The sequence below is a fragment of the Saimiri boliviensis genome, chromosome 5 (assembly GCF_048565385.1).
Source record: "Saimiri boliviensis isolate mSaiBol1 chromosome 5, mSaiBol1.pri, whole genome shotgun sequence".
NCBI classification, from domain to species: Eukaryota; Metazoa; Chordata; class Mammalia; order Primates; family Cebidae; genus Saimiri; species Saimiri boliviensis.
In genome coordinates this window covers 110,928,886-110,954,747 of record NC_133453.1, presented here as the reverse complement: position 1 = coordinate 110,954,747, position 25,862 = coordinate 110,928,886, and positions in this window count along the sequence as shown.

Here is a 25,862-nt window from a genome sequence, read left to right as displayed (position 1 = left end):
CCTGCTCCCCGCTTCCCTTCACAGACTGTGTAACCACCATAGTCTCTACCTCCATGATACCCTTTTTTTTTTTTTTTTTTTTGCTCCCGTATGTGAATGAGAACATCCAATGTTTATCTTTCTGTGCCTGGCTTATTTCACTTAACATAATGACCTTCAGATCTATTCATGTTGCTGCAAATTACAGGATTTCATTCTTACTGTGGCTGAATATTCCATTGTGTATATATAGGGTGTTTTCTTTATCCATTCATTCATTGATAGATTCTTAGGTTGATTCCATATCTTGGCTATTATGAATTGTCCTACAATAAACGTGGAGGTGCAGACACCTGTTTGATATACTGAGTTCTTTTCTTTCATATATATGCATATATACATATATATACACACACACACATATATATGTAGTAGTGGAATTGTTGGATTATATGGAAGTTCTATTTGTAGTTTTTTGAGGAACCTCTGTACTGTTTTCCATAATGGCTATACTACTTTACATTTCCATTAACATTGTAGGAGCATTCCCCTTTCTCCACAAACATTTGTTAGTTTTTTGTCTCCTTTATAGTAGCCTTTCTAACTGGAATGAGATGATATTTCATTGTGATTTTTATTTGTGTTTCCCAGATAATTAGCAAAGTTGAGCATTGGCCGTTTGTATATCTTCTTTTGAGAAATGTTTATTTAGGTCTTTCACCAATTTTTAATAAAATTATTTGTTTTTGCAGTTGAGCTGTTTGAATCCTGTATACATGCTGCTTATTAATCCCTTATCACATAGATAATTTCCAAGTACCTTCTCCCATTCTGTAGTTTGTCTCTTCACTTTATGAGTTGTTCCATTGGGGAAAGGGTAGTCCATTGAATAAATAGTGCTGGGGAAAGTGGCTATCCATATGCAGTATGAAACTAGATCCCCGTTTTACACTATATATACGAATCAACTCAAAATAGATTAACATCTTAAAGTCTGAAACTATAAAACTGCTAGAAAAAAAAAAAAAACATTGAGGAACCAAAAATATTGGTCTGGGCAAACATTCTTTTCTGTAAGGCCTCAAAAGAATAGGCAACAAAAGCAAAAATAGAGAAATGAAATTACATTGAGCTAGAAAAGCTTCTGCACAGTACTAACTTTTTTTCCATTTGATATCTGAGACACCTACTAAGTGACTAATGGGGAGGGGTGTGTATACAGCATGGACGAACTGGCCAAAAGGGTCATTCATGTCCCGGTGGGGCAAAGCAGGAAGGCATGAGATTTCATTGTGCTATGCAGAATGAAGCACAATTTAAAACTTAAGAATGGTTTATTCCCATAATTTTCTCTTTAGTATTTTTGGACCACAGTTGACCATAAGTAAATGAAATCATAAAAAGCAAAACCACGGATAAAGAGGGATTACTGTATTTGCTAACACTTCTTTTTCATATACTAGATTATTTTTAAAATTTAAAACTCCAAAAAGGAAAAAAAAATGGCAAGGTAATTATCGAATAATGTTAACATCTTATTAGAAGCAAATGAAACAGAGTCTTCAGACAAATGCACACAAGAGAAAAATTTATTTACCTCCAGCCCCCAAATTATTTCAAAGCTTTCATGTTTCATTCTCCTACAGCAAACACATATTACTTACAAATTTTAATATCAATATCATCATAATCATTTAAAAGAAAGACTCAGGCATATAATAAAGCAGACATTCAATTTCCAGACTCAAAGTTTTGTTATGTAAATGGTTAAATATTGTTTAGAAAATTTTTTTAGGATTTATTGCTATGAATATTCATTTTCTCCTCTGGATTTTCTCCTATGGTTTCAACTCATATTCATGCACCGTCTAGCTCACTAAAGTGGAGGGATTGATTTTACAATGGATTAATCTATACAAATTAGAACTAATCCAAACAGGAAATATCTGATTCTCCTCGGTTCTATGTTATAAATATAGAGGCCAAGTTATATTAATATTTTGACTTACAATTAGATACCAGCTCCTAACAAAAAGTTAGGACAGACTGTAGAGTGATGTCATTGCATACATATTGATGAGATTGTTATGTATAAAATAATGCTGGTGACATTATACTAAATATCAGGTAGAAAATTATATGTATAGATAATACAGTGTTAACTACGTAAACTATCCTATGTGTGGCATGTAAACATTAAAATATTAATGGTCTTCTAGGGGCCATAAGATCATGGTAAAATGCAATTATATTTACTATTATTTTCTGTATCAATATTATTTTATTCTTATAGTAAACAAATATCAAAATGAAAAACATTTTTAAATGTCTTTGGAAAAAAACAGTATTTGAATCATGAATTGCTGGATTCAATAAAGCATATCTAAGGATATTAAATCTCATATTTCTCAACTGAAATGTGATTATTTATGATAAGGTCTTATTGACCCTTTATTTTTTATTACAGTTGCATACTCTAAACAATAGTAAGAAACTATTTCAAAATATTTAAATAATAATGAAATGAATTACTGAAATGCCACTCAATTCTATAGATTTACAAGATAAAAGAAATTCCCAAACCACACCATCTTCCTCCTTATAAGCACAGAGTGTTCAGCCTAGCACTAAGAAAGTATTCCAGAAAAAAAAAAAAATATATATATATATATATATATATACATATATATATATAATGCTGACACATTTTGAAGTGCTAATGGAAGCTATATGCAGTTATCAGCTTAGAATTCACATCTATTCAAGACTTTATTTAGATGATTGAAATAAATTCACTTAAATGTGAAGAACTATGAAACCAACTGGCAAGCAGATGAAAAATGAGAAGTATTCCATCTATTTAAAGACCAGATATTTCCTCCTATATAGTAATATCGTCATTCTTAAAAGTTTGAAGATTACCACTAAATGTTTCTCAAAAATTTTGTTCTCCTTCCAACCCAGAAAATGGTCCACACTGATAATTATGTGCCAATCTCTACACTACCTGTTTTTTCATATGTTATCTCATTTAGCCTTTACAGCCATCGTGAATTATTCCTTTCCCCATTTTACAGATAAAAATATTGAAGTTCTAAGAAGTGAAATAATAAGCTCAAAAAGCCACAGCAAACAAGTATAGATGATTTGATAGCTCCAAGATTTTTACATTGAGCATGATTCTTTTTATTTTCCTCTTTCCTCATAGACATGACCCCAAAGTTAGAATGGAGCGATGGTACTATTTATTTCTTCTGGTCCCCACTGCTACACATATAATTTTTTTTTTTCCACTGAAAGCCAAAAATCTGCTGATGGGCAGGAAGATGTCAGCATATTGCTATAGCTCTCTGTTCTCAGATAAATATATTAACAGATTTCGCCTACTTATTTCTATGCAAAATGTATTTTGTTTCTGGTAACACTTACGCTGATGTGAATGAGGCCTTTCGTGGGAGGCACGTTTTATTGCTGCTGTATCTCTTCTTCCTGCCTGCTGTTCTTCCCTTCTAGAAATAAATATTTTACTTGGCCATCTGAGGGAATATTTTCCAGCTGGTATGATATTTATATATACATTTTCAAATATCAACAGAAGTGTGAATTTCATGTACAGTGATATATTTCGGGGCTTTATGTCACTCCTCCAGTGTAAAGCAACTTTCTTTTTTTTTTTTAATTGCATTTTAGGTTTTGGGGTACATGTGAAGAACATGCAAGATTGTTGCATAGGTACACACATGGCAGTGTGGTTTGCTGCCTTCCGTCCCCTCACCTGTATCTGTCATTTCTCCCCATGCTATCTTTTCCCACCTCCCCACCCCCCCCAACGGACCCCAGTGTGTAGTGCTCCCCTCCCTGTGTCCATGTGTTCTCATTGTTCAACACCCGCCTATGAGTGAGAATATACGGTGTTTGATTTTCTGCTCTTGTGTCAGTTTGCTGAGAATGATGGTTTCCAGGTTCATCCATGTCCCTACAAAGGACGTGAACTCATCGTTTTTGATGGCTGCGTAATATTCCATGGTGTATATGTACCACATTTTCCCTATCCACTCTATCATCGTTGGGCATTTGGGTTGGTTCCAGGTCTTTTCTATTGTAAACAGTGCTGCAATGAACATTCGTGTGCACTTGTCCTTATAGTAGAATGATTTATAATCCTTTGGATATATACCCAGTAATGCGATTGCTGAGTCAAATGGGATTTCTATTTTTAGGTCCTTGAAGAATCGCCACACTGTCTTCCACAATGGTTGAATTAATTTACATTCCCACCAACAGTGTAAAAGTGTTCCTATTTCTCCACATCCTCTCCAGCATCTGTTGTTTCCTGATTTTTTAATGATCGCCATTCTAACTGGTGTGAGATGGTATCTCAATGTGGTTTTGATTTGCATTTCTCTGATGACCAGTGATGATGAGCATTTTTTCATATGTTTGTTGGCCTCCTGTATGTCTTCTTTTGTAAAGTATCTGTTCATATCCTTCGCCCATTTTTGAATGGGCTTGTTTGTTTTTTTCTTGTAGATCTGTTTTAGTTCTTTGTAAATTCTGGATATCAGCCCCTTGTCAGATGGGTAGACTGCAAAAGTTTTTTCCCATTCTGTTGGTTGCCGATTCACTCTGCTGACTGTTTCTTTTGCCGTGCAGAAGCTGTGGAGTTTGATTAGGTTCGATTTGTCTATTTTGGCTTTTGTTGCCATTGCTTTTGGCGTTTTGGTCATGAAGTCCTTGACTACGCCTATATCCTGAATGGTTTTGCCTAGATTTTCTTCTAGGGTTTTTATGGTGTTAGGTCTGATGTTTAAGTCTTTAATCCATCTGGAGTTAATTTTGGTGTAAGGTGTTAGGAAGGGGTCAGATTCCACAGAAATCCAAACCATCATCAGAGATTATTACAAACAACTCTATGCACATAAACTAGTAAACCTGGAAGAAATGGATAAATTCCTAGACACCTGCATCCTCCCAAGCCTAAACCCAGAAGAATCCGAAACCCTGAATAGACCAATAACAAGGTCTGAAGTCAAGGCAACAATAAAGAGCCTACCACCCAAAAAAAGCCCAGGTCCAGATGGGTTCACAGCCGAATTCTACCAAATATACAAAGAGGAGCTGATACCATTCCTTCTGAAACTATTCCAGACAATCCAAAAAGAGGGAATCCTTCCCAAATCATTTTATGAGACAAACATCATCCTGAACCAAAGCCTGACAGAGACTCAACAAGAAAAGAAAATTTCAGGCCAATATCCATGATGAACATAGATGCAAAAATCTTCAATAAAATACTGGCAAACTGATTGCAGCAGCATATCAAAAAGCTCATCCACCATGATCAAGTAGGATTCATCCCGGGGATGCAAGGCTGGTTCAACATACGCAAGTCCATAAATGTAATTCACCACATAAACAGAACAAAAGACAAAAACCACATGATTATCTCAATTGATGCAGAGAAGGTCTTTGACAAAATTCAACAGCCCTTTATGCTAAAAACCCTCAATAAACTAGGTATTGACGGAACGTATCTCAAAACAATAAAAGCTATTTACGACAAACCAACAGCCAATATCATACTGAATGGGCAAAAACTGGAAGCATTCCCTTTGAAATCTGGCACTAGACAAGGATGCCCTCTCTCACCACTCCTATTCAATATAGTACTGGAAGTTCTAGCCAGAGCAATCAGGCAAGAAAAAGTAATAAAGGGTATCCAAATTGGAAAGGAGGAAATCAAATTGTCTCTATTTGCAGATGACATGATTGTATATCTGGAAGACCCCATCATCTCAGCCCAAAATCTCCTGAAACTGATAAACTTCAACAAAGTCTCAGGATATAACATCAACGTGCAAAAATCACAAGCATTCCTATACACCAGTAACAGACTTAAAGAGAGCCAAATCAAGAACGAACTGCCATTCACAATTGCTACAAAGAGAATAAAATACCTAGGAATACAACTAACAAGGAACATAAAGGACCTCTTCAAGGAGAACTACAAGCCATTGCTCAACGAAATAAGAGAGGACACAAACAGATGGAAACCAATGACCTTCTTCACAGAACTGGAAGAAAACACCTTAAACTTCATATGGAACCAAAAGAGAGCCCGCATAGCCAAGTCAATTCTAAGCAAAAAGAACAAAGCAGGAGGCATCACACTACCGGACTTCAAACTATACTACAAGGCTACAGTAATCAAAACAGCATGGTACTGGTACCAAAACAGAGATATAGACCAATGGAACAGAACAGAGGCCTCAGAGGAAATACAACATACCCACAACTATCTGATCTTTGACAAACCTGACAAAAACAAGCAATGGGGAAAGGATTCCCTGTTTAATAAATGGTGTTGGGAAAACTGGCTAGCCATGTGCAGAAAGCAACTTTTTTATGACAAATGAAGAAAAGGAATATTTTTAAATAAACTACTAATAACATGGAGGTAAACAGTTGTCTTGACATCAAATCCCGATGAACAACATTCTTTACCAGCTGTGGTTTTCTTACAAAATCTGTGCATTTAAACTGTGCATTAAATGGGCTTAATAATAAATGTCTGGTTAATCAAAATCTCATGAACAACATTTTAGAATCAGGGAAGCATGTCTTTGATAGAAATACCTTTCATCTTTGGAGATCTAACAATCTCAGCATGAGAGCCTGGTACTAGAAGTTACAACCTGTGAGCTCTTGTACAGTTTGTTTAACATTTTCGAAACTTAAAGTTCTCAATGATGTATTTTAGGATGGTATTTATGATGATTAAATGGTAATGCATGCAGTCTACTGAGCACAGTATGGAACATGTCATAGGAGTTTCACTTTTTGTTTTAGTATTATTGATATCGACGCTGCCTTACATCTTTCTGTTAATTTTTTTCTTATTTTCCTCACTCTATTCTTCATACATTTGACTTTCATTCAACAAATAATTATTAATACCTTGGTAATCAGCAGGAACTCAGCCATCACAAATATCAAAAAATTCAGGCACTTCACCAGTGTGAAGCTCCCAGGAAGGAAAAAAGTACAGCTTTGAAAATCTTCAGTTATAAAAGTAAATTTTTCTGGGGAAAAAAGAGAATAAGAGACAATGTCCATTCCCATTAAAAGAAATTGAGATTTTAACTTTGGAGCATAATTGTCAACAATTTCACAAAGAACAGTTGTGACAAATAGCAAACAGTTTAAAATATGTTAGATATTAATCCAACTATATTTTTAAAAACTTTAAATATTAATTGTGTAAATGTGTTAATTGATAGAGTTTTTTGTTTTTTGTTTTTTGTTTTCAAGGCTGGAATGAAGTGGTGCCATCTCACCTCACTGCAACCTCTGCCTCTCAGGTTCAAGCGATTCTGCTCCCTCAGCCTCCCATGTAGCTGGGACTACATGCATGAACCACTACGCCTGGCTAATTTTTGCATTTTTAGTAGAGATGGGGTTTTGCCATATTGACCAGGCTGGACTCCAATTCATGCCCTCAAATGATCTGCCTGCCTCAGCCTCCCAAAGTGTTAGGATTACAGGCATGAGCCACTGCACCCAGCCAGAAAGAGATTTTTGACAAATATTTTTTAAAGGCATGTTTATTAAAAAATTTATGACTTTGAAGACTGCATTAAATGTAAAGAAAGAGTGGCCTAAGGACATTATGCTAAGTCAAATATCCAGTCTCTCTCTCTCTCTCTCTCTCTTTCTCTCTCTCTCTCTCTTTCTCTCTCTCTCTCTCTCTCTCTCACACACACACACACACACACACACACACACACACACACACATACACACAAAACCACTGCATGATTTCACCTTTATAAAGTAATAAAACTCATAGAAAGAAGAATGGTAGTTGCCAAGGTCTGGGGGAGCGCAGGGGGGAGTTTTTCTGAGTGTAGAGTTTCAGTTAAGCATTATGGGAGTTCTGGGGATCTGACGTACAATAATATGCATGTGGTTGACAACATTTTTCTGGGCACTTGGAAATTTGTTAAAACGGTAATTTTATGTGTTTGCTGCAATTTAAAAGAAAGAGAAAGAGAGAGATACACACACACTATGATAACACTAATCAAAAGAAAGCTGATGTAGTTATATTAACTTCATACTAAATAGCCTTCGGAATAAAGATTGCTAGAGATAAAGGGTAGCAGCATTAAATAACAATAAAAATGTTATTTCTCCAAAAAGACATTGACAAACCCTAAACATGCTATATACCTTGCAATAGGATGTCAAAAACACATGAGACGAAAACTGGCAGAACTGAAAGGAGAAACAGACAAATCCACTACTGTAGTTGAAGACATCAACACTCCTCTGTCAGTAATTGACAGATCAAACAGGCAGAAAATTACTAATGGTATAAATGGCCTAAACAATACTATAAATCAACTAGGTATAATTGACAGCTATAGAATACTCCATCCAAAACAAGCAGAATGCATGTTGTTCTCAAGCTCACATAACATTCATCAAGATAGACCACATTCTGGGCTACAAAACATGCATTAACAAATATAAAATGATAGAAATTACATAAAGTATATTCTCAAACCACTAGGGAATTAAACTAGAAATCAGTAAGAGAAAGATAGCTGGAAAACCCGAACTATTTAGAAATTAAACATTTTTAAACTCATTTTTTAAGAAGGAGTCTCATGTGAAATTTAGCAACATTTTAAACTAAATGAAAATAAAATACAACTTATCAAAATTGGTTCTATATATGTAAGGGAATGTTTAGAGGAAAATTTATAGCACTAAGTGCACATATTAGAAAATAAAGAACATCTAAAGTCAATATTTCAAACTTTCACCTTAGAAAACTTAAAAAGGGAGAATGAGTTAAACCTATTGCCAGGAAAACAAAAAGAATAAAAATATTAAAGCAGAAATCAATGAAACTGAAAACAGAAAAACAATATAGAAAAGTAATACAACACATACTAATTATTTGGAAAAAAAAATCAATTGATAAACTTCTAGCCAGTCTATCCAGAACAAAAAATCTATGCAAAACAAAAAGAGAAAAAAAGAGAAAAGAAAAAATAACTTGGCCAGTTGACATTAAACATATTTTGTCATGAGTAACACACAAATGGCACACTGGGTTTATGAACCGAGAAGCCACCATGGTAGAGTCACAGGCTTGTCGTGCACCCAGCAACATGTACTGCCAACCACCAAGGCTCATATAGTCGCTGCCACCTCTGAATGACCAACTCCCAGCAACAGGGTTTGATACTGAAAACTTAATACAACACCATTCTTTGGGCAGATTACACAACTACTTGGTGGCAAATTTATTTCAAAGGAACTCTCAGTCAGGGATTCGTTTTTTTTTTTTTTTCAGGAATAGACACATTCTCGGTATGGCTTACAGTTATAACCCATAGAACCTGAGTAAACACCATAATCTGGGGCTTACAAGGTTCTTGATTCACCAGCATTAAATTCCTTGCAACATAGCTTCTGACCAGGATATTTATTTTACAGTGGAGGAGCTGCCCAAGTGGGCCTGTAGCCATAGGTTCCACTGGTTGTGTTGCATAATGCATCATTCAAAACCACCCTCATAGAGTGTTGGACTGGCCTGTGGAAGCCTCAGCTGAAGTGGCAACTCAGAGACAATACTCACTAATAATGTGATTTTGGAGGATGCAACATACTTACTGAATAAGAAATTTCTATATGGCACTATTGTCCAGTACAAAGAATGCATATGCCTAGGAATCGAGTGGCTGGAAACACCACTTAGCACTTTCAGTGACACAATGAGAGACTTTTCCTTCCCATCTGAGCAACTGTGGCCACAGTAAAGTTAGAAGCTCTGGTCCCCAAAGGGAGTGCACTCATGCCTGGGGACACAGATAGGGTTTCAAAGGCAACCATCAAGGCACTATTAACTCCTTCTGTGCAAGGACCAGCAGGCAAGAAGTGGAGTCACTATAATGACAAGATATGACTGTTTAGCTGGAGGATATAGGGTTACTGTTGTACAACATGGGCAATAGGAGTATGTGTGAAACTCTGGCCATGAACTTGATTTCCTTTTGCCGCTCCATTGCCCAACTGTGAGCTAAGAAAGTGCTGCAACCATGGCCTGAGAGGAAGGAGCTAGCAGGCACTAAGACTCCCCAACAATGAGGGTACGAGTAAACACCACAAGGGAGCCTCTGAAGCCAGCACAGACAATATGTGAGGGTCAGGAGGATGTAGAATGAAGCATAGAGAAGGGAGTGGTATGAACCAGCCAGTGCTTTGTGACCAATGGCAGTGTTAGAAATGTTCATCCTAAAACTTAGATGACAGGTTGATGGGTGCAGCAAACCACCATGGCACATGTATACCTATGTAACAAACCTGGACGTTCTCCACATGTATCCCAGAACGTAAAGTTAAAAAAAGAAAAAAAAAAAAAAAGTGGGATCAGTATGGTCAGATCTCGAATTTTTTGAAATAAACCGTAACCAGGGCTCATATATGAAAGTCTCCCAATTGTTAAATGTCAGCAACAAATTCATATATCTTAAAACAGTTTTTGGCAGAAAAAATACAACTGTGGAATTAACTTGAATCCTGGGCTGTTTCATTGTCATTCTCTTTTAAATTTTCATTAGGGTTTCATTTTAATTCAGTGTTGCAATTTCAAGGAAACAGTGAGAAGTATAATGTCTACAATCCATTACAATATGCTTGGCTGATACGAGTGAAAATTAGTTTGCTGTTAATGTCAATGTAGGATTAAGGATTACATTTTTGACTTCGAAAGGAAAAAAAAAAAAAAAAGAAAAAAGAAATGTTCATCCTCCTAACCTTTGTCTTCAAGTCCTCCTCTGAAGGAAAGGCTTATTGGGAAGCTGGGGAAACTGACCACCAAACATGTTTGGGGACTTAGTGTGAGAGTGTATCGTGGCAGTCAAGGGAGTCTTTTGTTAGACTCTTCCTCAAGGAAGGACCTGATGTTACTCCACAAGGATATGCTTCAACCTTCAGTCTGGTGCCATACTTCCCGGGAAGTACTTAAACAATGGGAGTATGAAGGTAGCAGAACCTGGCCATTTCTGTGCTAGATAGGACACTTTTCAGACACAGTGTGGTTCTCCAGTCAATTTCTACTTTCCCTGTCCAATGTCCTTTGAAGACATTACATCAGCATAGAGTTTTTACCTTTCACTGATAAGTCCCTTGCATTCTTAGCTTTATTTCAGCAGCTTTTTTCTCAGGAGATCTAAACTGGCATAACCTTTAAAATAAGTATCGATAACACTATTAAAAAAGATAAAAAAAAAAATAATGAGCAAAAACCGTCCTTATCTATATAAATGGCCTTCACCTTTTTCATGACCTTTTCTTCTGGGGGGAAAAAATAGTGAACAGAATAAGAAAGGAGAAATAAAAGTATTTCTTTAAGTGGATAAAGCTGAGTCATCTTAGCCCTGCTAATAGGAAGGATTTTAACAAGGCCTAAGAGGGAACGTGATCTACCGGTTGCCTCACCAGTCTTATTTTTCAAAGACTTAATTTCTGTCCTTCCCTATCAGAAATTTTTCATTGAACAAAGTAGGATAATTTTCTTTGGCAATTACTACCTACCTTCCAAATAGCACTGTCATAAAATGAAATAAAATGTAAGCTTAAATATTTCTTGAATATCATAAGTTCTATTAAAATATAAAATTTTGAACGGTATCATACTAATTTTTATTTCCAGCATTGCTGTCATTGTGAGTATTCCCCTATGTAACTAGGTGTTATGAGTGGGGTGCCTTGTATTTCTGCGAAAAGTGTTTGGTCACGTGACTAGAGCCCAGCGTAGCAGCACAGGCAGAAACTGTTTAGAATTCATTCACTTGGAAAGATAGCTATTATTTTCCTCCACTGCTTTGATTTATTCCCTGAGTGCTTGCCCAATTCCTTGTTCAGTCTAGGGGTATTGCTTCTGTGACCTCAAAGCTACCTCTGATTGGGAAATTTGGCTAGGGAACACCTGGACCTGAACCCGTCCTGCCGAGTAGGGGTAGAGTACAAATTAATTGTACTCCAGTGAGTAGTGCCTCTGGGGAGTCAATTTCCCAGCCATCTGAATTAAGGATTAGATAACAGGCTGGTTGAGACTTGGCATCCAGTCTCTGCTATGGCATTTCATTTTTCTCCGATTCTATCAATTTAAAGCCAATCAAACCCTGAGGTTAAATTTATCATTTTTCATCTCAGAGTACACACTCGTTGAATTTTTACTGTGAAATTTATATGCCTTTATGCAGTTCACAGGCCTATTTCTGTAGGTTTCTTTTGCCTCTGTGATTCGCCCCATTACTGCTAATATTTCTGTCCCAAAGAAAAATATACCAGCTCTGAATTTAAAAAACCCTCTGGTTGCCTTTATAGCTTTCAAATAAACACATCTATTAAGACCTTCATCACGTTTTTTTTAAATTTATAAATATAATTTATTCTTTTCTGGATTTTCTCTCCACAGCTGCTGTTATCTTCACTTTTCCTCTAGAATATATATTTTATTATAGCCATATTTCTTTGACTAAGTTCCTCCCTCCTTAGAAATAAAATTTTTCATTGAGATGCTCATCAGATAAAATATTTCTCACCAGACATTTATTTACACAGAATGCATTAGAAAAGTAAATTCGTGTCATATTGTGGACCAAAAGAGATGCTAGCAGCAGTAAATCAATATCAAGGAGAGTGAAGGTTTTGTTGTATTAAATAGTAAAATATGTGCTAGAGTATCTCTTTCTTATTAGTGAGTGGATATCTCTAAGTAATCCAGAATTATTCCCTGAGGGAATATGCCAGGTGCAAAAGCAATCAAAAGCTTTTGGTTGGCATCTCTTTTGCCTGCCCCTTTAAATGAAGATGCTTGTGGGCACACACAAAAACTGTCTGTAGCCAGCTGTTATTCACCATGACACTTTTTCTGGCCCTTTTGCTCTCATGTTCCTCTGGCAGTCTTTTAAACATAAACTATCAAACACTTTAAGCTACATAAACTTCATAGTTCTGATTTTAAATATACAATAATTGCTTTCATTACATCTTTATGTTACAGTATAACTCAGGGCTATGGTCTTTTTTAGAGTAATATGTAAGTTAACATAAGTTATAACAGTAAGCTATTGCTTGTTTGTAAATTATTGTCAATTGAATGTAATATTCTTTAAAGCCTCAAACACTGGATTTCTTTCTTCTTCATGTGCTACAGTGTTTCTGTGGGAACCATTTTTGTCCTATAATTTTAATGTTTAAAATCAAGTCTCTGAGTTTGAAGGTTGCTGGGATAGGGCTGCAGCAACCTGATTCTTCATCTTTTCTCCATGATTGCTTTTGGATTTTTCTCACCTTCTGTACACATCCTCTCGGTTCTCGAGGTCTACAAGGAGAGTGGGAAACTATGAGTGTTCACCAACACAAGATTAAGCTGGGAATTCAGTAAAATTTATGTTGGAATGCAATGGGAAGAGTCATATCCTAAACAATTACCAATTATAAAATTTAGAGAAATCTACCTACTAGGTGATTTAATAAAACAAATGGTGGTCTGCTTAGATAATCCAAATGTTGCTTTTTAGATTCCACATCTACAGATTATGTTTTTAAAGGGAAACACATGGTAAAGATACGGTATTTCAGTGTCTGGCACTTTAGCCATCTGTTCAGAAAGCTGTGATTGCCCTAGACAAGTGTTTATTCTGCTTTTAATATATAAATGCCCAATTTGTGGAGACAAATCTCAAACCAGTCGGTTTGACCATGACCTGTGCCGGACAACATGCTCATGTAAAACATGATATTAGGTCAGGCATATGATGTATTATTGTCTCCAACAGCTATGTGATCCTGAACAACAACAACAAAAAAATTCACAAATTCTCAGTTTTTTGAATCTAAAGAATATTGTGTTGACCAGAGCTTAAATGTGTGGCAGTTTGTGGTTTCCATCTTAACCACCAGATTCTTCCATGTAGGGAATCTCTACAAAGTAGTACTAATTCCTGGCCAGGCACCATGGCTCACGCCTATAACCCCAGCACTTTGGGAGGACAAGGCGGGCTGATCACGAAGTCAAGCGATCAAGACCATCCTGGCCAACATAGCAAAACCCTGTCTCTACTAAAAATACAGAAAAATTTAGCTGGGCATGGTGGTGCATGCCTGTAGTCCCAGCTATTGGGGAGGCTGAGGCAGGAGAATTGCTTGCAACCAGAAAACAAAAGTTGCAGTGAGCCTGGATCTCGCCACTGCACTCCAGCCTGGTGATAGAGTGAGACTGTCCCCCAACAACAACAACAACAACAACAACAACAAAAAAGTGCTAATTCCTAATTCCTGAAACAGATATTCAATAGCCAAGGATAGAGTTTCATACTCTCAAGCCTGCAGCCTCAGCATAGTGAGCTCCACACCATTCACTTCTCAGCCCACTCTCTGTGTATACACATGGAGCCCTGTGTGGAATGGCGATCCCCAATTCTTAATTACAATTTTTCCTGAATGATGAAATTTGAAGACTATGCATTCTTCCATTTTATTACTTGAACTTTCTTGTTTTAATTTTGTTAATAATTTTTTTCTTTGAAAAGCCAAAAAGAAGAGAAAAATCCTCTAGGTCTACTACAAGTTTTATTATTTTTGATTCTTGCTTTTTAAAAAGATGTCACCTGTCAGCTGATTGGAGAGCAGAATTACACAGAATTCCAGCTATTTCCTCATCAGTCACAGTTCTAAGATAGTGTAAAATCCTAAATATTTGCTGTGGTCATTAGTGAACTAATTACTCCCATGCATGCTGGATTGATGCTAATTCATTGCAAATATTAAATCATGTAATGCTACATCTCTGCTCTCCCACAATGAGCTTCACGTGTTAAGTATATACAGTGTTTGACTCCATCTTAGCCAGTGCTTCAGGTATCCACCACAAAACCACCACAGACGGCAATCAGAGTAACACACATCCACAAGTTCTCTACCAAAATCCGCATCATAGTACACAAGACCTCCATGATCTGATCCCTGTTTGCCTGCTCTACCTTTGTCTCCAAAGACCGGCTTCATTTTAGATGTGTCTGAAAACTTTAATATGTTTCTTTCTTATGCTGCACCATTGAACATACTATTTCCTCTCTGTGGCATTTTCTTCTGGTAACTTTTACCCGATAAATTAATGCATGTACATCCCTTATTTAAGCTCAACTCTTCATATGGGCATTGTTGCTTTCCAGACAGAAATTAAGCCTTGCTTCTTGGTTCTCTATAGTTTTGTATGCATGCCTCTATTTTAACATCTACCTCTTGATTGTACTACTGTTTGTTTCCTGCCTCAGACTTCCTGCTTCCAGACCTACACTAGGTTCTGTTCATTTAGAGGTTCCTAGATCTTAGTAAAATGCCTGGAACCAAATATATATATAAAAAAAAATGAATCGCTGGAAAAATAAATCAATGAACTTTACTCTCTCAAATTTAAATTTTAAAAAATCTTAAAAAATAATTCAATATTCTAATTAAAGCTTATGAGTCAGAATAAGCTATGTAATGCTGGAGAAACAAAGAACCTTGAAGTCTTTAAAGCTTTATTTTTCACTCAAACAAAGTCAGTGATGTGTAGTAGCAGCTGTCCAGGGCAAGGGTCTTCTTGGCAATTTGGGCAGAAGACAGCTCCATCACTCTGTGGCTTCACCACCCGGAGCCCGGAGCCTCCTCAGTGGGCATGACAAGGAGAAAGAGAAGAGAAGTGTCTCATGTGGTCTATGAAATAGTTGAGGCCAGAAATGGTACAGAATATGCCCATTCATTCTGCATAAGCTGGAATTAGTCATGTGGTTACACCTATTTTGAGGGAGGGAAAATGTAATATTTCCCTTGACTAGAAGGAGAAGATAACTCATGAGGGCAAGTGCCCTTAGTCTTAATCACAGATGTGGATACAAAACAGGTGTGATTCCCTTAATTTGTTGCAGGGAACACAGGTAAGAGTATAAACAGAAAGCAAACAACTGTGAATCCATTGTGGACAAATAGAATCTGCCCTTATGAGATCCCAATTGTATTATAAAATGGGGCAGAGCTATCTTTGGGTCTTCTAAAACAATAGAACATCCAGATTTTCACAGGAAAAAAATACATAGCTATCGAATATAACAATGATTTATGGAGGTGACTTAGCTTAGCGAACAGGTGAGTGAGTAAGTAATTTTAACTATCTTCAAATACGAATGCTGTTTCAGATGAGTGGACATGTTGCAGCAGAAAGGACTAACAATAGGCTGTGTAAAAAAGTTCCTAATTTCTGTAAGTGTTGCAGAATGTTCTAACAAGGGAAGATATGAAACCTGTTTAGTGGTTCATCAATTTTTCTGAGTCCGATTTAGTGTATTGTGGAAAGAATGCCGAATCAAGTCTTCTAAGTTCTAGATATGGTTCTATCAGAAAATGCCTGTATCATTTTTATAAGTTATCCAAGCACTCTATCTCAATGTATTATTCTGTAAAATGAAGGGAAATCAAAGACATAAGTTCTCAGATCTCTCTCAACTTCAAATATTTACAACTTTTGTAAACAATGAAGTTATTCATATATTCTTCCATAAAGATTTGGTGCAACAATTAGTTTAAAATTCTTAAGAAAATCGCTTCCTGGTGTTAGGCCAAAGGCAGCGTCCACCTTCTTCCTCATTTCTACAACGTTTCAGATTGCTTTTCTCTTGGTAAACCTTCTTCCCGTGAAAGGAGATTACCAGGTGTTGAACACACTTGTTAAAATCATTAGTCCCAATTGAAATGTTATCCGTGAAGCCATCAGAATAAATAAAAGGGCGTTGAAATAGGAAGAGATTAAAAGTGTGTAGCTGGCCAAATAATGCATTGTGACCCTACTGGTAGGGTCCTCCAGAGTTATCACCACTGAATCAAACAAGTTTCTCTTAGTCATGCCTTGAGAATAAAAACCCCTGGTGTTTAAAATAAAAATAAAAATTGTTTCACTCTGACTTGGCATAAGTTTTCAAAATACAAAGATGATTTTCATGAAGGTCATTTGAAAATTGAGAGATAATGACAACTTTTATTCATATCTTACAGTAGACTCTGGTAACAATTTATGATGCCATGATTTGACATGTTTGTGTTGTCATATAAACATACCAGGTTTTTTCTGCTCTCTCCCTCTAATCTACAGGCTTTTCTTTATCATACATATTGGATCCTAGAAAGAATATATGCTTCTCAAAAATCCGGAAATCCAAAAAAATAAATGGAAACTTGGTGGTCCCCTAAAGTCCAGAATTTGTCTGAATGGCTTTGTCTCATGCAGACTTGCCTGTTGAAACTGGCACTTGTAGCTTTCGGAGGCAAATTTTTTTTTTTTTTTTTTGAGGCGGAGTTTCGCTCTTGTTACTCAGGCTGGAGTGCAATGGTGCGATCTCGGCTCACCACAACCTCTGAGGAGGCAAATCTTAAAGTGGGGGACAGCCAGATTTAATCCCCAGGGACACAAAGGACCCTTTAACAACCATTTAGTGGAAACCAGCGGGCCAGGATAGAGCCCAGAGGAAGGTGACACAGACGGCCCTGGAGACATGGGAATGAACACCTGGTCTTCCTTCTGAATGTGTCTTACTCGGGTCTGGTTGCCACTATGCACTGCCATCCCATACACCGGGTCACTTAAACAACAGGTATTCATTTCTCAATGCTCTGAAGGCTGGACCGTCCAAGATCATGGTGCCTGGGGATTTCATTCTTGGAAAAGGTCTGATGACTGCTTTACAGAGGGATGCCTTCTTGCTACATCTTCACATAGTAAAGAGAGATCTCCTTCATGTCTCCACTTAGAAGGAGTGAATCCCATTTACAAAGCCTGCACCCTCATCTCCTAATCACCTTTCAAAGGTCACATCTCTTCATAAAATAATATCAATCACTGTATTAGTCAGGTTTCTCCAGAGAATCAGAACCAATCAAATATATAAATATCCAAGAGGAGGTGTATTATGGGAATTGGTTCATGTGATTACAGAGGCTGAGAAGTACCATGATATGCTACCTGCAAATGGGAACCAGAAAAGCCAGTGGATTAATTCAGTTCGAGTCCAAAAGCCTAACAGTGGAGCAGGGAGCACTGCAGAGACCTGAGACCCCAACCCCAGAAGCTCTAATGTCTAGGAGCAGAAGGATGCTTTAGCTCAAGAAGAGACAGAGAGTCCATGTGTATGTTCCATTTGGCCCTCATAGGGATGACACCTGCCCACATTGGTGAGAATGATCTTTTCTCAGTATATTCGTTCAAATGCTAATCTCTTCCTGAATCATCCTCATACGGTGTTTTGCCTCTCAAAAATCTTTCTTTCAGACTATGAAGAGGATAGTTTGGAAGGAATAAAGGGGCAACTAGGACTCCATAGCCTAGAAAACCACCCCAAAACCACAGTTTACCAGCTATCTGTGCATTCAACGGGCAAGTCAAGTTGACATATTTACCATCACTATCACATCAGAGACTGGGATCTCAACACACCAATTCTAGCGAGACACACACTTGCAGTCTGTAGGGTTTTGGCTAGTCACAGAAATGCTCTCTTCAAGTATCAAGCCAAAGGGATCCTCCAGAGGCTCTCAATTTTTTATGCCCTATGCTTTGGAATTACTTTCACCTTGTTCTGGTGTTCTATTATGCAGTTCTAGAGTCTATTAACTAGGGTGACTATGGCAAGTATCAATGTCATGTCTATTTCAAGACAGCTGGAAGAGAAGATTTTGAATGTGCTCCCTGCAAACCAGATAAATGTGTAAAGTCACGGATATGGTAATCACCCTGATTTGATCATTACACAATGCCTCAAAACATCACATTGTACCACATACATATCTATACTTGTGTCAGTTATAGTTTGTTTTAAATAGTAAGTAAAATAATCACTTTCCCCTCTTTCTAGGTTCTGTTGTCTCACTGCTCAGAGCTTATTGTGTTAAGAAATAACTCATGTTTTGCTTGGGAGGGAGGCAATGTATCTGTGACCAGAATAGCTCTTTGATTATTTTTCTCCTTTCCAGAAGATACAGGACTGTTTATCTCCATCTTCCTTCTCTGATAAGTGATTACTCAAATTCATTTGAGAGTCTGTGCTGTATTTCTCTAGGTCACAAATCAAAACTTACCCCTAACAAAGCTATCATCTCCACAAGGTGATTTCTCCAAACTCCTTATATATCTTTATCTAATTATTAGACTAAGTAATATCAGTCAATTTCTAACACAGATGGCGGTATAAAAGCAACAAATTCCATCTGGACCAACCAGATGGGCAAATGGGAGTTAAAGCTATACAGACAGAAATTATGGGCTTCAGAAAAAATTCTGACTCTTTAAACTGTGTTTTTTTTTTTCCTTAATGACAGCCTAGCCACTTATCAATGATGATATCTGCCTTCTAATATAAAAAGATCATAGTAGGAAAACCCAGTTCTCATCACTTGTTTGCAATTTTAGAGTTGTAAAAATTAAAACATTGTTTTAGAACAATATTGATATAAGCTTAGGGGTATAAATATCTATATAAATTGGAGGTATAGGTATTCATTTAAATTTAGGTGTGTAAATATCTATGCAATTTGAGAACTATAGATAAATTAGATCTGTTGATATCTACATAAGTTTAAATGTTGATATATATTTAAATTAGGCATTTGCTATTTAGACAAGTTTAGGAGTGTAAATATTTATGTAAGTTTAGAATTATGGCTATCTATGTAAGTTAGAGGTGTAAATAGCTATGTAAGTTAGGATGTAAATATCTATCTAAGTTGAAGGTATAGATATCAGTATAAGCTTAGGGACACAAATAACTATGTAAATTAGGAAAATAGATATTTATGTAAATGTTGCATTGTAGATATCTACGTAAGTATAGAGCTGTAGATACATATATAGACGGCTATGAATATAGATATATATTTAAATTGGAGCATAAACATCTATTTAAGCCCTGGTGGAGGCTGTGATTCTCTGAGTTTTTCTCGTGAAGGTCATGTATACATTTTGAAGATGAGGAGACACCGGGGTGAGGCCACCAGAGACAGAAGATACAGAATGCCCAATTAGGAGGAACTCACAGAATTTCCTTTTATTCTTAGAAGGCAGTGGATTCACATGAAAAAAGAGTGGATCTAAAGGCTAGAACCAAAAGTCATTCTTATCACAAATCTGAACAATTTTTAATCTACTTATCTACAAGATTATAATAAATATTATGCTAATTAACTGAGTTCCAATTCTATTAGGCCTCTAGAGGAAACTGAAACAAATTAGCATCACAACAGTAGGAGGTACTGGGTGGGTTGTTCCTGAAGGAAAAACCGCAAACACTGAATATCTTCTACAGGTCACCATGGTAGATGCAATATCCCTAAATATCCCTGAAAACAGTACTTTATTTATCATCTGCACAATAATGATACACTGTGGATATGAATTTACCCATTCTGCAAATGTGAAACTAAGAGCCACAGAGATTAAGTAACCAATTTTACCTTACATAGCTAAGTGAAAAAGGCAGATAGGTCAGGCCAGCCAAGCTGCCTTCAGTTCCTAAGTTTTAGTGCAGTATTTCAAAATCTGCTCAGCCATGTGCTCGTCCCCATGGAAAACTGTTTAAATAGAGTCTTGATCACATTGTACAATTTTATGTTGCTGAATACTCCTACTTAGGGCCAACTTCCCAGATGTTCTAACTCACAGACTAAACTTTTTGGACCTGCCTTCTCCTGTGATTTCTCCCTGTTTGCTTGATATGTGGCTCTAGAGTCCACCTGAAGAGGTGCAATAGACCTGCAATGCTCACAATCATAAACTCCAACAGGACTCCATGGTCTAGTAAAACAAGCTCTCAATTTCCTATGGCTCCGTCTACCTGCTCGTCATGATTTACTACAGGGTACCATCTTATGAAGGCTCAAACCACATTCCTCACAAAGCAATGCTTAAAGCTATATTATTGGTTAGAGAATGTAATGAAATCTACCAGGATGGTGTGTTAATATGAGGATGCCATGGGGATAACGTATTTTATCATCAATAAGAATTCAGAGGCTGGGTGCAGTGGCTCATGCCTGTAATCCCAAAACTACGAGAGTACCCTAAGGAAGGATCACTTGAGGCCAAGAGTTCAAGACCAGGCCTAGGAAGATAGTAAAATCCCATCTCTAAAACATGTAAAAGGATAAATAAAAATTAACCAGGTGCCCTGGCATGCACCTGTAATCTGTTACTTAGGGGTGGCTGAGGCAGGAGAATTGCTTGAGCTCAGGAATTCAAAGTTACAATGAGCAATGATTGTGCCACTCTACTCAAGCCTGGCCAAGAGAGTAAACCCTGTCTCAATAAAATTGAAAAAAAAAAAAAAAAAAAAAAAAGGCCGGGCGCGGTGGCTCAAGCCTGTAATCCCAGCACTTTGGGAGGCCGAGGTGGGTGGATCACGAGTTCGAGAGATCAAGACCATCCTGGTCAACATGGTGAAACCCCGTCTCTACTAAAAATACAAAACATTAGCTGGGCATGGTGGCACGTGCCTGTAATCCCAGCTACTCAGGAGGCTGAGGCAGGAGAATTGCTTCAACCCAGGAGGCGGAGGTTACGGTGAGCCGAGATCACGCCATTGCACTCCAGCCTGGGTAACAAGAGCGAAACTCCGTCTCAAAAAAAAAAAAAAAAAGAAAGAAAGAAAAAAATCAGATATGTTTTTTGAGTAAAATCATTGGTTTGAATTTGACTTGCTTAAAAACAAGAAGAAAATAATTGATTTGCATAAACAGTCTTTTATCACTTTTTAAACACTATTAAACTGTCCTTTCTTTCCAAACTTCATTTTGGCCCTTAGTCTTTCTCATTTCGTTTTTGGGGTTATTTTTTGTTTTTTTGTTTGTTTGTTTGTTTTGTTTTAATTTTAAAAAATAAATCCATTGCTTCAAGTTTTGCCCCTTTACTCCTTCCAAATGATCCTCTTCATAGTGTGAGACAGATTTTTGAGAGGCAAATATATATTAGATCCCTGTGCAAATCTTGAATATTCTTTTGATAGACATTAGGTACAAACCTTTAAGAAGCTTTCCTGATTAATTTCTGCCCATTGTCCTCAAAACACACTCTGCACTAGCTATATTTAATTGCTACAAACTCCCTCAAGCTCCTTGCACTTGCACACTACTAAGCCACCAAATTTGGGGACTGTTCGCTTCATTTCCTACGTGAACAGTTCTTGCCCATGTCTTAACATGTAGTTCAATTGTAATGCTCATGATAAAACCTCCTGACACTCAAATCCTTGGTTGAGGGTCTTTGCTCCGTATACCAGGGGAACTCTGCTTGGTGTTTTCTAGGACTGACATTCAACAACTCACCCTGAGTCATATTGATTTAAAAAAACTATTGAAAGGCTTCTGTACCAGTTGATAAAAAGCTGTTGCACCAAAACCTGAAAGTGTCCTGTCACGGCCACACAGGCTCCCAAGATCATTCTCTAGGATATACCATACCTCCCTTAAACCCAGAAAATGAGTAAGGCCCACATGACCGTGCTCCAGCGCTACAATTGTTGGGCATTTGTATGGTCTGTACCTGCACCATGTAATCGAACTGTCACTCCTGCCTCTATCATAGCATTAGGATAGTTCATGATAACAACCAATGTATTTGTCTATCTTCCCATAGTAGCTGTTTGCCTCAGGGAAAAGAGTCCTGTTGTATACATCACTTTATGACAAGCATCTGGAGATATGCTTAGTTAAATATAGATAGTTGAGAGTGTTTCATGAATGAAGGAATATATGAAATTATATATAGCACAGTCTTCAATATGCTGTCTATACTGAAAAATGCTTCACCAAAATATAATCATACGAAGCTTCATAGAACAGAGATAATGCATTTCCTAAAACAAACATCCAACTTCCTTAAACATTTTTATTCAGATATATGTTTGTATATATAGGTATCAAAAACTATGATGTGTCTGTGTGTGTGTGTGTGTATATATATATGAATTTTTAATTAGTCAATAGTGAAACCAATGTCTTGTGTCAGCCTTTCCAGTAGTCCCCAGACAGGTCAGAACAGACCGGAAACCTGTGGGGGGACACAGTCAGTCAATGATTAAAGGCTGCCGCTCTGCTGAAGAGTGACTAGGGCGAGATAAGTAAGAATGCCACAAAGTGTTCTTTCATTTTCAAAAAAGTAGCCTTTTTCTTGATATTTGCTTGGGTGCTGTAAACCTTTGGCTGCTTTTCAGAGTTCTGAGAAAGTTAGTTCTGATTATTTCTGCTTGATTTTTGGTTATATTAAAAGGATAAGAACTGGGCCGGGCGCGGTGGCTCAAGCCTGTAATCCCAGCACTTTGGGAGGCTGAGGCGGGTGGATCACGAGGTCAAGAGATCGAGACCATCCTGGTCAACATGGTGAAACCCCGTCTCTACTAAAGATACAAAAATATTAGCTGGGCATGGTGACGCATGCCTGTAATCCCAGCTACTCAGGAGGCTGAGGCAGGAGAATTGCCTGAACCCAGGAGGCGGAGGTTGCGGTGAGCCGAGATCGCGCCATTGCACTCCAGCCTGGGTAACAAGAGCGAAACTCCGTCTCAAAAAAAAAAAAAAAAAAAAAAAAAGAACTGGGAGCTGCCTACTCTGCCATTTTCCTGATGTCACTCCAGAGTCCAGACCATGCGGTGATTATTTATGAAGCACATAACCACTGCTTCAGGAGCCACAGCTCCTTTCCTCACGAGTGTCATTGTTGTGTTACACTTTCTATTCCTCCTGAACCTTAGAATCACTTGTGGGGACGTTTTTCTGTATTACACACTGGCAGCTACACAAAGTTCATTAAGGTCATGTTGTAATATTTCAATGAATTTATGAAGAAATAGTCTGGTGAGGAGAGATGACACATTTAACCATAGCCAGTCCCCTTAATTACCATAGGTGATTTATCACAGGTGGTGAATATGGATGGTACACTCTAAGAAACCCCTTGAAATTAAATCCTGCTAATTTTCAAAAGCACAGCACAAAAATATTATAATATCCAAGTGTAATACACAAACCCTTGAGAATGAATAAAAATAATATGAATTAAATATTTATTCACACACAAAAATGTGGTATTTGAATTACTTTCTGTGTGATTACATAGCGCAAACTAACCTATGAATGTTTACATTTCTTACTTATTTCTTGAAACAAGTTGTTGTAGATACTACCATGTACAAGGAATTTGAATCCACTTATTTCTATCTTGTTTCACTATTCCTGGAAAGCCATCAGGAAGACATTTTTTTAAGTCTCAAGAGTCTGTGGTTATTTCTGTCTTGCACACTGTTACATTACCGGGGTCACGCTGAGGCAAATAGATGACACTCAAAAAGGATTTGTTGAATAGATGAATAAATGAATAGAATGATGACTCTAAAGAGCTAAATTTTTAACAAACTTTTAACAACCACCTGTCAGCCAGAGTGACATATTATAATCCAGAGAACTTCCACCCGTGGGTCCAGCTTGCATTCAACAAACTTCAGTGAGTACATTGGCAGAGGTGATCAAAAGTGGATGGATCATGTGGAATCTCTCACACCATATAGCTGCATTTCAGTATGAAAAACAGTGCACAGAAATGAAAAGAAATTCATCAGGGGCATTTCTACTTTCAGCTAAGTATAACTGAAGGCAGAGTAGGAGAACTGAGATGAGGAGAACTTTCAAATACGTATCTCAAACACTGAAGACTGAATGTGGAACAGAAGAAATATGAGCCCCTCCAAGGGTCTCCAGACCTTCAAAGAAGCCAAAGATATCCGCCATATGAAGAGGCATTCAAAGGAGAATATAAGGCTGTAAGAGATCACCAGAAGCATAGAAAGTATAAATATTATAAATGCATATCAAATGTATAATAGTTGTTTTTATAACTTATGTATTAGGGCAATCATTATATTGTATATATATGTTTTTATGTAACATAATCAAAACATAAGTTACAGAAAAAGCAAAATAAAAAATTGCTTCATGCTCCAGTCAATAGACAAAGGCCCAGAAATATTTCAGATGGTGCAATTATTAGGAAGGCCTTTAAAATAATTGAGAGAAAAATAAAAATTGAAAATATGGGTAACATTCATGATGAAACTGGACATCAGTAGAGTCATAAAAATGTTAGAAGGAACCAAATGGAAACATTAGAAATGTAAAAAACAATGTCAAAAATAATGATTTGTGATTAATAGCAGGCTGAATACTACAGAGGGAAGAATGCATGATCTTGAAAATGGATACAAAGACAGTATCTTAACTGAAGCAAAAAAGAAAGAAAAAGATGGAAAGGAAGAGCACTGAAAAAGATGAAATGAAAACTGTAAGATCTATGATTCAGTAACAAATACTATAATGTATATATATATATGTGGAATCTCAAAGAGAAATAAGAGAAATAATGGGCAGATATAAAATCAAAGAGTAAATGATAAAGAACTTTCTAAAACTGATTAAATGAAACCCACTTACAAATTCAAGAAGCTATGTAAACTTCAAAGATATAAATGCAAAAAGACACCATAATTGAAATTCTGCAAATCAAAGGTAATAAGCAGGCATTAAAAATTCCCCAAAAAAAGTCACATTGTTTAAAAGACAGCAATAATCGAACTTCTCAAAAGAAACAACAGAGACTAAACAATGAAATATCTAAGGTAATAAATAAAAAGAAAAACTGTCAATGTAGAATCCTACTTGATTAAAATACTCTTCATAACTCTTATAAAAACAAAATAATACCATTTTCATAGAGTCAAAAATCAGTTTCC